Raw genomic sequence first — 13,701 nt, 5'->3', positions numbered from 1 at the left:
CTTGTGATTCCATGCTTCCAGTAGTCTGAGCCAGTTGACTCATTTTTTTTTCGAGCTCTTGAAAGTGAGCTTCAGTGCGGTTTTGAATTTTTTTCTTGAGATAGTGCCAGCCATTCGACGATGGACTCCAGTTATTTCGACAGTTGATACTGTTGTTGTGGAGGAGATCTCGATTAATGCTGCTAATTAGATCTCAGATTTTGTCCATAACTGAAATTTGGATGGTACATCCACCCTGAATTATATGTATTTGCATTAGGATTATACGATCTATAGGAAGGTCTTGAAAAAATTTCAACTATATTTATATGTGCAGTAGAGTCTTCTTGTAACATAGGAAAACAATCTGTGGGATGGACCATCATTGTGAAAATTTTGTAAAGTTTAATCGTAGTCGTTTTTTATGAAATGAGAGATTGAACAATATAAATTAATTTATCAATTTTATTTCCTAATGAAATTTAAGTTATCTCATGAACATGTTGAGTAGGTTCACTCGCAGAGCCAGATTGTTGAGAGATAGCAACCATAGTTGAAATCATATTTCTGGTTGCTTTGGAGTCATATTAATGAGCGCTTCTCTGCTAGGTGTGTCTATCATCTTTATCTCCAATGGAAGTAGTCCTTCGTAAAAGTATTGGAGAAATGTTTGCTCTGATAGTCCCAGTAGTCATATAATGATTCTCTATTTATTTGTTGTACTCATAAGATTTTCCTTCTTAATGCACTCGCTTTTGCTGTAGGGAATAACCTATCAAGGAAAAGACAAGTCATATCATCCCATTTATTAACAGAATTAGGAGGTAAATAAAATAATCAATCTTTAGTCGAACCAACTAAGGAGAAAGGGAAAGCGCGGAGTTTAATTTGATCATCATATACTCCTTGTGGTTTTATGCTAGAGTAAACCAGATGAAACTTAGTAAGATGCTTGTGAGCAATTTTGTTGGGTAGTCCATGGTGAGTAGGTACAAGATGGATCAAACTCGTTTTCAGCTAAACAGGTGTTTCTCCATGAGAGAATGTGATGTATAGTGATTTTTGTTCGGTATGTGCCACAAATAATTCTTGGATTGTCTGTTAAGCCATCGAAATCATATATTCGAAGTCTTATTCGGTGTCAGAGAAGGTTTTTTCATTCAAGGTGTCTCTGTATTAGGTTCTGGATTGGGTTCGGATTGTTGAGATTGATGTTGTTGATGTCGCCTTTCTCGTAGTGTGCATGCGCGTATTTTTCGAACTAGTGCTTCGATCTTAGGTACCCAATCTGCTAGTTCACCTGCATTTTTCCTGATCATCAATCAAAATAAATTTTAATCAGTAATTTTTCTGTGATCCCCGACAATAGTGTTAATTTGACAAGCATCGTAATTTACAAATAATTAAACTATTTTCTCAAATAATTATGCTAAAAATGCAGAATAAGAAAGAAGGGTTTTAGTTCACAAGGATTCAGAAATTTCTAATTCTGATTTGATTCGATCTTGAACCAAGAAAGTTGTAAAACAAATAATTAAAAAGAAGGGTTTAAATTAAATTAAATTAAAGTAACGAAAGAAAGAAAGAAAAAGTAAATTTTAGAAAAATTAATTATGATGAAAGATAGCCTCCAGCTTCGCTTTGTTTCAATCTGTCTCGATCACTGAAATAGGTTTTACTTCATATGCTTGCCAGTTACAGTCTACAAGATCCAACCCTTGTAACTTACTCTTCTCTCAGGTGAATTAATTTCCAAACACAATATTCAAAATTTAATTCTTCTTTGGATTAACAACGACTATCGATGTTAACACCAATTCTTTCTTTAGTGCTGGAAAAACCCGTGCTCGGATTATAGTGTCTCGATGAGAATCAAACACGATATTGATTTCCCTTTGCGGACCACCGCTAAGTTTGTTCTTAGGGAATTGAATTTACTACAAGCCAACTCTCTTTCCCAACTGTAGATCACAACTTCGATCAAGCAAATGTGCATTATTTGGATTTACCGTATTGAGATGTTTAAAGAAAATGTCGATTGCCTCTCCTTGTCTGTTGAAAATCAAGAAAGGATATGAAAATAAGAAATGCTTTTGCAATTCTCACGAGATTGGATTGAATCATAGCTCAGCTATCGGTTAAGAAAAAATTCATCCAAGTATGATAGAATTTATACTTAGCGTGTAGAAGAGAGAAAAGTTGAAAAAAATAATTTTATTGAACTAAAAAACTAAAAGTTAAAATAAGTTCTATATTGGATTCTGAACTTGTAAATTTGTCAAGCTTCACCCTGATGGGTATTATAGCTTAAAAGAACATGAAGAAAATAAAATACCTAAACAAAATAAATCCTAAGAATAATATTAAAATTATTCAAATACATAAATTCCTAAGTAATAGAAAATTAAAAATTCTTAATAAACAAAAATTTAAATCCCTATTTATATTGAATAAAATTAATATTTTTAATAAATATATTATTTCGGTTCAGGTTAGAGAATCGATAATTTGACCCGACCAGACCTGACCAGTGGCGGATCTAAAAATTTAGGAATGGGGGTCCAAAATTTTAATATTTTTTTCTTAAAAATAATGGGTATGAAAAAAAAATATTTTTCCTATTTTCCTTCAAATATTAAACAAAATTTCACCTTTTTTCCTAAATATAGAGATGCACTTGGGCCCCTAAGAGGTGAACGCATCCACCCCTAGACTCGACCCATGCCCATCCTTAGGGGAAGAAATTTTTGAATATTTTTTAAATCAAATTTTATTTTTATTTTAAATTTTTTTATGTTATAAATGTGACACATATTCTTTGACGAATTTTTTTAATGGTCATTACAATCGAAACACCTAAAATAGTAAAGTTTGTAATGTTAGACAACTGAATTAAACGAAAAAAAATTTAGACACCTATTTAAAAAATTGATATAATTTAGGCACTTATTTTATATTAAGCCTTAATTTTCTTATTTAAAAATGTTCCTTTTGCACGTGAAACCTTTGAATTTAGTAGATAAATTTTTAAGGGTTAAATAATTATTTGGCCACTTAACTATACCTTATTTCAACACCAAAAGATTTTAAGATTATTTTATTAATTTCACCACTAAATTATAACTTTATCTAACGATATAGCACATCAAAAAATTTTATTATCAATTTGACATTTCAACTATTTAATTAACCTACATATCCTTCATTGTCATTACAGATAAATGATGTGACTGATAAATTAATAAACGAGTAGTATATTATATATATTATTAGTTTAAAAACTACCAAAAAATCATTTATCAAAATAGTACCCCAAACATGATTGATTGAAAAAAATACCCCCAAAACTGTACTCGTAGGGCTAACTCAAGTCCTACAAAACACGTGTAAAGGTCTCGCGTTCTATAGAGCGCGAGTCTTATCCAACGTGGAAATACTTTTCATAGAATATAATTTAATATTTCAATAAATGACATCACGTCATACCAAACATGAGGTACCCTAGAAATTGAAACGTCCTTGAGAATTTGAAGTATCACGTCTCTTGAACGGACCTCGTGGTGTGCGCAACACGAGTTATACAGATTTTCAGCCCATATCGCAAGTGTTCATCTTTCATTTGAGGCTAATATCAATACATACGAGACATTCTAAACGTGTTAAAAATCGCATTGAAAATTGATACACCGCTTGTTTTTCTGCATGAAGAAGCTAAAATGGCTTAATAGGATTGCTCGGGGGATGTTTTTTTTTTTGGTAGTTAATCTAATTTTTTTGTAATTTATAAGATTAGAGGCATAATATTTGTACTTATGTTTTAATTTAGGCTAGTATCAAAACATATGAGACATTCTAAGTGGTGTAAAAATAGTGTTCAAAATGGTTCCAAAGCTTAGTTTTCTGCATGAAGAAGCTAAAATGGCTTGATATACATGCTCAGGCTGGGTATTTTCAGGTAGTTAACCTAATTTTTTTTTGTAATTTATAAGATTATAGGTTTAGTATTAGTACTTATGTTTCAATTGAGGCTAGTATTGGCATACGAGACATTCTAAGCAGTGTAAAAATAGTGTTCAGAATGGTTTAAATGGTAATATCAGCACATACAATAACATAAAATATAATACCAAAAATTAAAAAATAAAATAAATTTCATTGTCAGAAAATACAATTACATAATTATTGTGCATAAATTACAAACAAAGCAATATTTTTCGTTGTGCTTGATGGTATATTTAAAACATAAAAAGCTACATTTAAAATAAATTAATTGTTATGAGGGCGTGATCGATTATGACATTTGTTCTTCATGTGTCTAGAATTCCTAAAGATAGTGCATAGCTTCAGTTGTCCGGTTCTTTCTTGATGTTCGACCAAATCTTCGTCATAGTAAATCCTCGTTGATCGCGAACGACCCTTTTTTGTGTCGTAGTGCAAAATTTGGTTGTATTGTAGGTTCAACATCAACTTCATCCGGATCCATTTCATTTCCAATGAAAGGAAACTCATATTGATAAATATTGGATATGGTTTCAAGTAAGCATATCATATCAACGAATTGTATGTAGTGAATCTTTATAAAATAACAAGTAGAAATAGTGTGCGCACAAGGGTATTTGAATGTTTGGAATACTCCGTAGATGCATGTTCTTTCTCATAGATTAACCATATATACGTTGTGTTGTATGCCTTTTAATGTCCTCGAATATTTTGAAACAAAAAATGTATTTTGTTCGAGAGAGACACATATCACATTCATTGCATTTGAATGTTGTACAAAGGTTTGTAATTTTGTGTGAAGGTCTGGGTGGAGTATATGGTCACTTTCCATCAAGTCAACTGTTTGTTTTCCCAAGTTGCAAACAGGGTTACTAACCGATAATATATCATTTTGAGAACGGAAGTGATAGGAAAATTTTACACTTTCTTCGATGATGAATTGATCGCATCAGCCAAGTTCGTTTTCATGTGACCATATCATCTACCCTCATCAAATGATCGAAGCCATTTCTCCCTCAGGATTTTAGCAAGGTGGTTATAGCCTTGTTGACTCACGTGTCTCAATTATTGAAACAACTTCTCAACCTCACGTATAGAATGTGAATGGTTTTTCCATTAAAAATACAATATTTAATTAGAAATGATAAAAAAAAAAGATATCTTAAACCCAAAAGAGTGAAAGATGTACTCATTTGAAGCACTATTATAGGTTCATCTTCATTCCTAAACCTTTACAAATATTTCACAGCAATATGACGTAAATAGTACCATGATAAATATATGGAGGTTTCCAAGAAGTTCTCATACATTGGATATCATATTTGATCTCTGCATATATATAAAAAAAACATAGCTCATTATCTCTATCATACAAAACATGTGATACAACATATCTTCGTGAGTTCTTAAGGAAGAATTCCCCATAGGCTATGTCTTCTTTTTCGACTATTGTGAAGGCGATGAGAATAGTTTTCCTATTATCATCTTATGCAACCACCAACAATATTTTTGTGTATCTACCATACAACCAAGTGTCGTCAATCTGAACCATCAGCTTGTAATGGAGGAATACATTAATGCACTACAGATATGTCCAAAATAGCGTTTAGAATTGGCGCATACCTTGAATGACACGATCAATTTTCGTACACGAGTACAGTTTTCAGTTTCACAATTATTTCTGATATGTGTTTATACATCAATTTCAACCATGGTCGTGACTCTTTGTATGATTTTTCCCTTGTCCATACAATTTTTGTTGAGTCTGATAACTAACAAACCATACTTTATGGTAGCTAACTGTGTAGTTATATTGAAATTTAATTGCAATAATACAATTGAAAACTATTATACGTGAATTATTTTTACCAGTGGAATGAAAGAATCACAAAGCACGTGCACATATAAGTTAGGATGATCCTGATTGAGTGTTGGCAGTGCATATATGAGGATGGTCATATTTTGTCAGCTTTAATAGGTTGTTCATCCTCTTCAAGCGTGGTACATGAACCCTCAAATTACATCCCTCATATTTGTGGACACATTCACCCATGTATTTTTCAGCATTTGTTTTTCACAATCGACATAACTAAGCACCGTATATTATAGTTTTTTAATGGCAGCCATATCAAGTTCTTTTGTTCTAAACGACATTCCAATATAGAGCTCACTATCAGTATGTTGGTTGTATTGCTCAAGCTATGGGAGTTACGAAAATTATGAAGCATTGAAATGATCCATATCAATCGTTGCGAAGTGGGATGATGGCTGGTAATAAGAAACATGAGGTGCAACATGTGGAATGTCATCATCATTCATTCCAACTGATATGTCAAGGTCTTCTGGTTCTTCATTAAAAGGGCTTATCTCATCACCATCGGTGTCGGTCTTCCTTATTGGTTCTTCATCAGAAATATCCCCCTCAAATTGGAATAATTCAATGTCGTCAAATATAGGGATAATAGAAGTAGCAGTTGTGTGTGTTGATCATAAGACTGTTCACGAGAACGCTAATGAATTGTACTACCAAGATCAAAGTCAACAGCACCAGCACAAGAATGCCACTTCATAGATGATGAGAAATCATCGAATGTGTTAAACGATTATGTTCTTATAACCTCATGTCTTGCTGAGAAGATGACGCAGCCACACCAATACTTTATAGATTGTACATTGAATGTTGCATTGGTGGCAGATTTAGGTCGAAGTCGAAGTTAGCTACGCAAGAATGCCTTGCCATTGAAGACAATGAAGCACCCAAGTCATTGTGTCTACTTTGTGTACTTAATAAGTTGAAATCGTTATGTAAATTATCTGTCAGACTATGACATTAGGATCAAAGTCAAAATATATTTGTATCCAATTTGGTACACTAGTGGCATCATTATCATTAGAAAAATTTGTATATAGCTCAAGGGGCCCTCTTAATGAATACTGCAAGTGGCAATTGAGCATCATGTCCACATCACCATTATCCTTAACATTTTATATTGAGTAGGTTAATAGTTCCAATGACGTCAGTAGCCAATAATTCAATGGTTCAAGTTTTTTCGCTTGACCATATAGAACATTGTTCTTGACTTTTTTCATCAGTTTCTTATACATTAATTTCTTCTACAAAGATATCATCACAGTATGTACTGACTGAAAGAAGATTCTGAAAGATGTATCACACATCATTTTGTCTTCATAGTATACCAAAGCAATAACGCTTTCTCTTCTCAACATGTTTTCCAAATATATTTGATCATGCAAAAATAAGAACAAACATGAGCAAAGTTGTAATGATTTTAAGCTATGTAATAAGTGAGAAACGTCAAATAAATTGACGATTAAAACAGTTGATGATCACTTCCCTTATCCTTGCCTTCGCTTCACTTATGTATGGTTTGCTTGTTTACCTTCACTTGCTTGAAATAAGGATTCGAATAAAAGTTATTATTAAATAGAATAGATTCTTCACATGATGTGAAAGGGACATGGGCCTACAAAGATTCTTGGCGTGACGTGTCAAGGAACTCACATTTTGAAGAATGTGAATTCTATAGAGATTCCAAAATGGCATAATTGATTTGACATGGCAATTTGACGTTATATGAAAGGAACCTCGCGTTATGCAAAACGCAAGTTCATTTCCATATCATGTTAAGACGAATCTGCATGCTCGAGGTTCTTGCCTATTTAAATTCCTTTTGTTTCACTAAACCTAACCCTCTCCGCGAAACATTTTTCTTCCTTCATAAATGATTTATCCCTTCTTGAAAAACTTCTAGTTTATTGTAGACCCACTTTTTAGTCCATCCGAATATATGTTTCAAATAAGGCCCAGCAGAGCAGCCTAGTGGCCCACAGTGAACCCAAACTGCCCCAGTAACCCGCACTACTGAAGCACTTGACAGATTCAGCCCCGCACGACTCTTAGAGAGTCCCGATTCCGGTGGCAACGTCCTCCGTTTTGTTCGGCATTTGAAGACTATGTGAAAACCGAAAAGAAAGCAAAGAATTTTAGTCTCATTAGAACTTTAAAACCACACGTAATAGGCTTTTGTTTTTGCTATAAATTAATGTAAACATACATTCGAAGGGGGAGGTTGGATCAGCAATAAAAAAGACAAAGTTTACATCAACAATTGAATTTTACGAGCAATCCAGGAAACAAAGAACCAGTTTTCAAAGGTATTCGACCTTTGTATTTTTCCGTTTTCGTTCTTGGCATGCATATTTTCATTCGAATATAAGAAAATAAGAGAGGAGAGAGATTCCTTTACCTTAGTTGTCAGCCCTTATCGTCGGGTTAGGAAGTCGTCGGAGTCCGAAGGAGCGTGGCGTAGTAAACGGCCACCAATACGTGGTGGTCGACATTTGTTTGTGAGAGTTCCACTCTCTCGGCCGCAAAGAGAAAGCAATGAGAGAAAGAGATCTGGGGGTTTTAGTTTAAGCTTTAGGTTATATATTAGGTTTAGGGTTAATTACTTATTAAACCCCTCTAATTTAGCAGCACATTTATATTCTAGTCACCAATTTACTTGTTATACCATTTTTTTTAAATGTTTGACTTTGGTCACGATATGTGTAATTATTTTTTTTAGTCACTGCCTTGTGTTGAGTTTAATTAGTATTTGCTCCTTCATGTTTCTGTTTATTTTATTTTAGTCCTCTATATTAGTTTTGGGTTATTCGCATTTCTAGTGCCCACAATGTTTAATATTTTTGATGTTAGTTTTTTTATGTTTGTGGTTCAACCCTCTGAATTTCTATATTGTTTTTAGGCCTTTAAAGTTCTGTTTTAGCCTTTTAAGTTCTTGTTTTGTTATTTTAGTCCTTCTAACCTTTTGTTCTTTGTTTTGGCAGCTCAGTTTTAGTTAATTTTGATTTGTTAAGCTTTTTTAATTTTTAATTTTTTCTTCATATTGTTTTTATTTTATTTAACATTTTTTTATTTTTTTCATCATCATTATTATTTATGTATTTATTTATTTATTTATTTACCTTTTTTATTTTATTTCCCTTTATTATTATTTTATTATTTTCACTTTTGTTTTCGTTTTTATTTAATATTTTTTATTTATTCATTTTTTTTTATTTTACTTATTTATTTTCCTCTCCTTTGATTTATTATTTCAATTAATTTTATTATTATTATTATTGTTATTTATTTAATATTTATTTAATATTATTTTTATCTAACCTTTTCAACTTTTTTTAGAAGAACTCCAAAGGTAATTAATTCAAATTGAAAATTAAAATTTTAATTTTAATTCTAATTTTCGCAATTAAAGACAACCGACAAATTAATTGGTACCGAAAGGGCGGTTCAAGGGTGCTAATCCTTCCTTGGCCGTAACCGACTCCCGAACCCAACACATTTCTGGTACAACGCAGATCAGGTAAGATGGTGTCCGACCCACCTAAATTCGTTTTAAAGTGGTCGGTGACGACTCCAATCCATATTTTTCAAGTCGAAGCCCAATTCCGAGACCCAACCGAAAGACGGTTACGACATTTATAAAATGCATCCTCTTCTTATGGCATCATTTTTTTCTTTGTGCTGAGATATGCATGCCATAAGTACCTCAACGCCTCGGTCAAGATGAATCTGCATAACGTGAGACACATGCATTCTTTTGGTGGCATCTTCTTCTTCTCTTTGGCTTCTTGAGGGTCTTGCATCTTTGAGAAATGCATCATTTTTTGGTGACATCTAAATTTCATCTTGGGATTCTCAAGAAACTTCTCATTCTATCAATTAGGGTCAAGTAAACACCCTTTGAAAAACTCTAATGTGTTGATTGTAGACACCCATTTTTGACCGAGATTAAAAATATATATTATATTGATTATTATTATTATTATTATTATTAATACTAATAATTTATAATTACATATTTTGTAGCTCAAGCCCACTACAACAAAAGCAATCCCAGAACCCAATGCAAGTCCAATAAAAATCCAACATCCCCAAAATAATTACAAGTAAATCAGTTTAAGCACAGGAGCTGTTCTCATCCATGTGCATGAGTGGCATCCAATCACGCCAACATCTCAAGCTATCACCATTGTTGGAGCCAATCTGCAACAATAGCCAACTATTATCTCCAAAGTCAAAGAATCATTCATCCACCACCGAAAGATCAAGCAAATGTCAAAAGCAAGTTACCTACCTTCACTATTCCTACCAAATAAAGCAATGAAGAAAAAAGGAAAGATGGACAAACGGATTTGGTGAAGAAAAATGGTAAGATGTGAGTTTTCTGCTACCTAGAAAAGGGAGAGAAACGATTAGCAAATGGAGGGAGAACAGACAGAAAAGAGGATGATCATCAACACCTGGAAAAAAACAGAGTGATAAATAAAAAAACAGTGAGTGTAAACTCTCTTGTAGTCTGGAGTCAAGGAAGTGTAACAGGGGTCTTCCCGATTTTATTCGAAAGTAATGAAAATTAATTTTGAGGTGTTCTTCGGATTCTTTTTGATTCCAGTATGTGTTATGTATATGTATGTTTTTTTTTGTAACAAAGTCGAAGAAAAACAGCAAATGAGAGGGGTTCATCAACAACAGAAAACGAAGGCAATATATCATTTCCATTAACAATCCAACGACAGCAGCCAAGACAAACAACATACCAGCAGTAAAATAATCTTTTTTAGGTATTTAACCATGTTTATATTTCAGCAGTAACTTTACCATTATTATTCAAAGCATGCTCGAATTAATAAAGATGAAATAGAAATAAGCAATTAGACTTACCTTTTGATTCGGTTTCGTCATCGGAGAGTTGGGTTTGTGTGGTGTTTCAGCCTTTGCATGTTAGATTTAAGAACCGGTCTGAGTATTAGAATGTAGGTGATCAGGGGTCACCAGTGAACGGTGGCCGAGCGTTGTCTTTGGGAGATGAGGAGCACTGCCATGCGTTGAGATAGGCAAGAAAAAAACGAGAGAATACCCAGAGAGAAATCGAAGAAAACAAAACGAAGGAAAGAAAAAAGTGAAGCGATTACCTCATCGGTTCGGGTCCTTCACCACAAGTAACCACCACGATGGTGGTCAAGGAGGTGTATCGTGGCCATATAGGGCATTTAGGGGCATCAACCGTGGTCTTTGTGGCAGTGATCGAGTGAAAGGAGAGCTAATTTGTTTGGGTAGGTTTGATTTTCATTAGGAAGTTGACGATCAGAGTGAAAAACAACCACCAAGGAGGTGTGGTCGGCATTGTTTTGCTGGGTTTTGAAGCGATGGTGACTCTTGGTTTCGATCAAAGAAGAAGATAAGAGAGTGGTCGTGAGTCCCGGCGCTGATGTGGTTACCGGAGCAGGGGAAAGATGGAGGCATGGTGGCGATGGTTTGGCAAAGGTTTCGGCCAGGGCTTGCAAACAGAGAGTGTGGAGAGACATGGAGATGCGGCTGAAAGAGGATGTAGTTAATTTTTAGGGTTTAATTATGAAATGAAACAAAAAAAAATTTAAGTTAAATACTTAAAGTTAAGGGTTAAAACGACAGTGTCATGAGAGGTGAGGGAAATCAAGCGTGTGGTCCCTTTGGGTTTTAAGAGATTGCGTTTTGATCCTTAAATTAATTTCTGAAGTTTCTGTTTTTGGTTCCTAAGTTGACGCTTATTCCATGTTAGTCCTCAAATCGAGTCTTTTAAGTTTTAATTTGGTCTTTATATTTTACGCGTCATCCTAATATATTTATTTTCTTTCGTTTACACATTTAGAACTTCAATTTCCAAATGTTATTTTTTTAGTCTTGGGATTACGTTGTTTAAGTTTCCTTGATGTTGCATATTAAGCATGTTTTTTTTCTTGGTTTTCATTTTGGTCTTGTGTAAGTTTAGGGTTTATTATAATTTTAATCCTATACATGTTTGGGGTTGATGTTGGTTCTAGTACTTTAAATTTGGTTAAATTGCATTTTAATCCATCGGTGTATTAGCACATATTAGGTTTTTTTTACGTGCATTAGGGTATATATATATACGTGCAGTAGTATATTAGCATATATGTTGTGCATAATTTGTAATGTATATTTATATGTATATATATACTAGACTTTGTTTATGGTAGTCTATATACAATGCATTCTTTTCTTTTCTTTTTTTAATCTCCATATTATTTTAATTAGTATAAAATCATGTAGATTTATTGCTACCTTATAATTTTAATCGCATGTAGTTTTAGATTCTAAAATACAATACCCTCATAAGCATGTCTAAAATAATATATAAAGTTCACACATACTAATTCATGGGATATGTATAGGTATTTTTTTAAATTAGCTGTAAACATTTGTTCTTGTATATTTACGTGTTTATGTACGTTCGAGTATACAATTGTTTCACTTCCAATATTACATGACATTAGTTTGCATAACTCGACATAATTACATAATTGGGTTAAGGGTAATATACATTTAATTTAAAATTGTTTTAAGTGGGTTGTCTTAACTGATTAGAGATCCGCTTTTGATAATTTTAAATTTAAAGTGTATCTCATTAGTGACATCTAAAAATTGATTCATCACTTTAAAGTTTGGTAACGAAAGAAAAAGAAATGTTCGGCTATTTAAATTTATTGAGAAAAGGTCGTTAGAATTGACCTAAAGATCTTGCCTCAATATTTTTAAATAATCGAATATTCTTTATCTTTTTAATGGTTTGGTAATTTTAATTTAACATATTTCGTTGCTTTAAATGTTATAAATTCGCAATTGTTGTTTTAAGGGATCATAAATCAATTTAAATTTGAATTTGTAAATTTCGTTGTAAAGACATTAATTAATCGACTAGGTATCGATTTAGGGCGTTGTGGGGTGCTAATCCTTCCCCACGCGTAATCGACTCCCGAACTCAGATTTTGATAACGCATACCTCAATTTGTTGTTTAAATTAAAATTATTTTTTATTTAAAATGACAACGTTTTTGGGTGCCCAATCACACCCTAATCAAATATTGGTGGCGACTCCTCGAACCACATGTTTTATTTTAAAAAGGAATCCTAAATTTTTTGAAACAAGAGGTTTTTTTAAATCACATATTTTTTAATTAAAAGTCAATCAATTAAGAGAGATAATTAAAAATGACGTGGTTTTCCAAATCTCGCCTCCATCTGAAAAAAATCGTTTCGACATTGATATCTACTGAGCTTTTTCTTTTTTTATTTTTTATCGACGATACCAAGAACACAAGTATAAGACAAATTTTTACTTTAGGTTTCTCTGGCATGTTATTATCTGTTGAGCTTTTTCTTTGCATTTTGTACCCACAATACGAAGAACACAAGTCTAAGATGAAGTTTTCCTTTGGGTTCCTCTGGCGTGTTGGTATCCATTTATTATAAAAGACATCCTCTTCTGGTGGCGACATCTACTTTTCAATGCTAAGATATACACCACACATCAACAACTTTAGATAATTTTTGGAGTTGTTTACGCCATTAGAAGTTATTTACAAAATATGTTTGTTAGTTTTCAATTTCTTTCGTTTGGAACCATTTTGAACGCTATTTGTACCCCACTTAAAAGTTCTCGTATATGTCGATATCAGTTTAAATTGAAAGATAAGTTGCAATACTACACCTCTAAGCTCAAAATCTACACAAATGTTTCGATTAACTTCCCGAAAATACACAACGAACATACCTATCAAGCCATTTTAGTTTGTTCTTCATGCACAAATCAAGCTTTGGAACCATTTTGAATGCAATTTTTACCCCACTTATAATGT

The 13,701-nt window shown here is 32.9% G+C and overlaps 1 long non-coding RNA gene across 1 annotated transcript; it reads right to left on the bottom strand.

Moving 5' to 3' along the window:
* Positions 1–9,877: 9,877 nt before the first annotated feature.
* Positions 9,878–11,401, bottom strand: LOC120120862. The gene is made up of 3 exons (XR_005515942.1): positions 10,727–11,401; positions 10,140–10,236; positions 9,878–10,048 (listed from the first exon to the last, which is right to left on the bottom strand). It is a non-coding gene; the product is annotated as an uncharacterized LOC120120862 (long non-coding RNA).
* Positions 11,402–13,701: the final 2,300 nt, after the last annotated feature.

Source organism: Hibiscus syriacus, unplaced genomic scaffold (assembly GCF_006381635.1).
Source record: "Hibiscus syriacus cultivar Baekdansim isolate YM2019G1 unplaced genomic scaffold, ASM638163v2 tig00110348_pilon, whole genome shotgun sequence".
NCBI classification, from domain to species: Eukaryota; Viridiplantae; Streptophyta; class Magnoliopsida; order Malvales; family Malvaceae; genus Hibiscus; species Hibiscus syriacus.
Note: the sequence above shows the minus strand (reverse complement) of the source record. Positions and strands in the feature narration are given on the sequence as shown.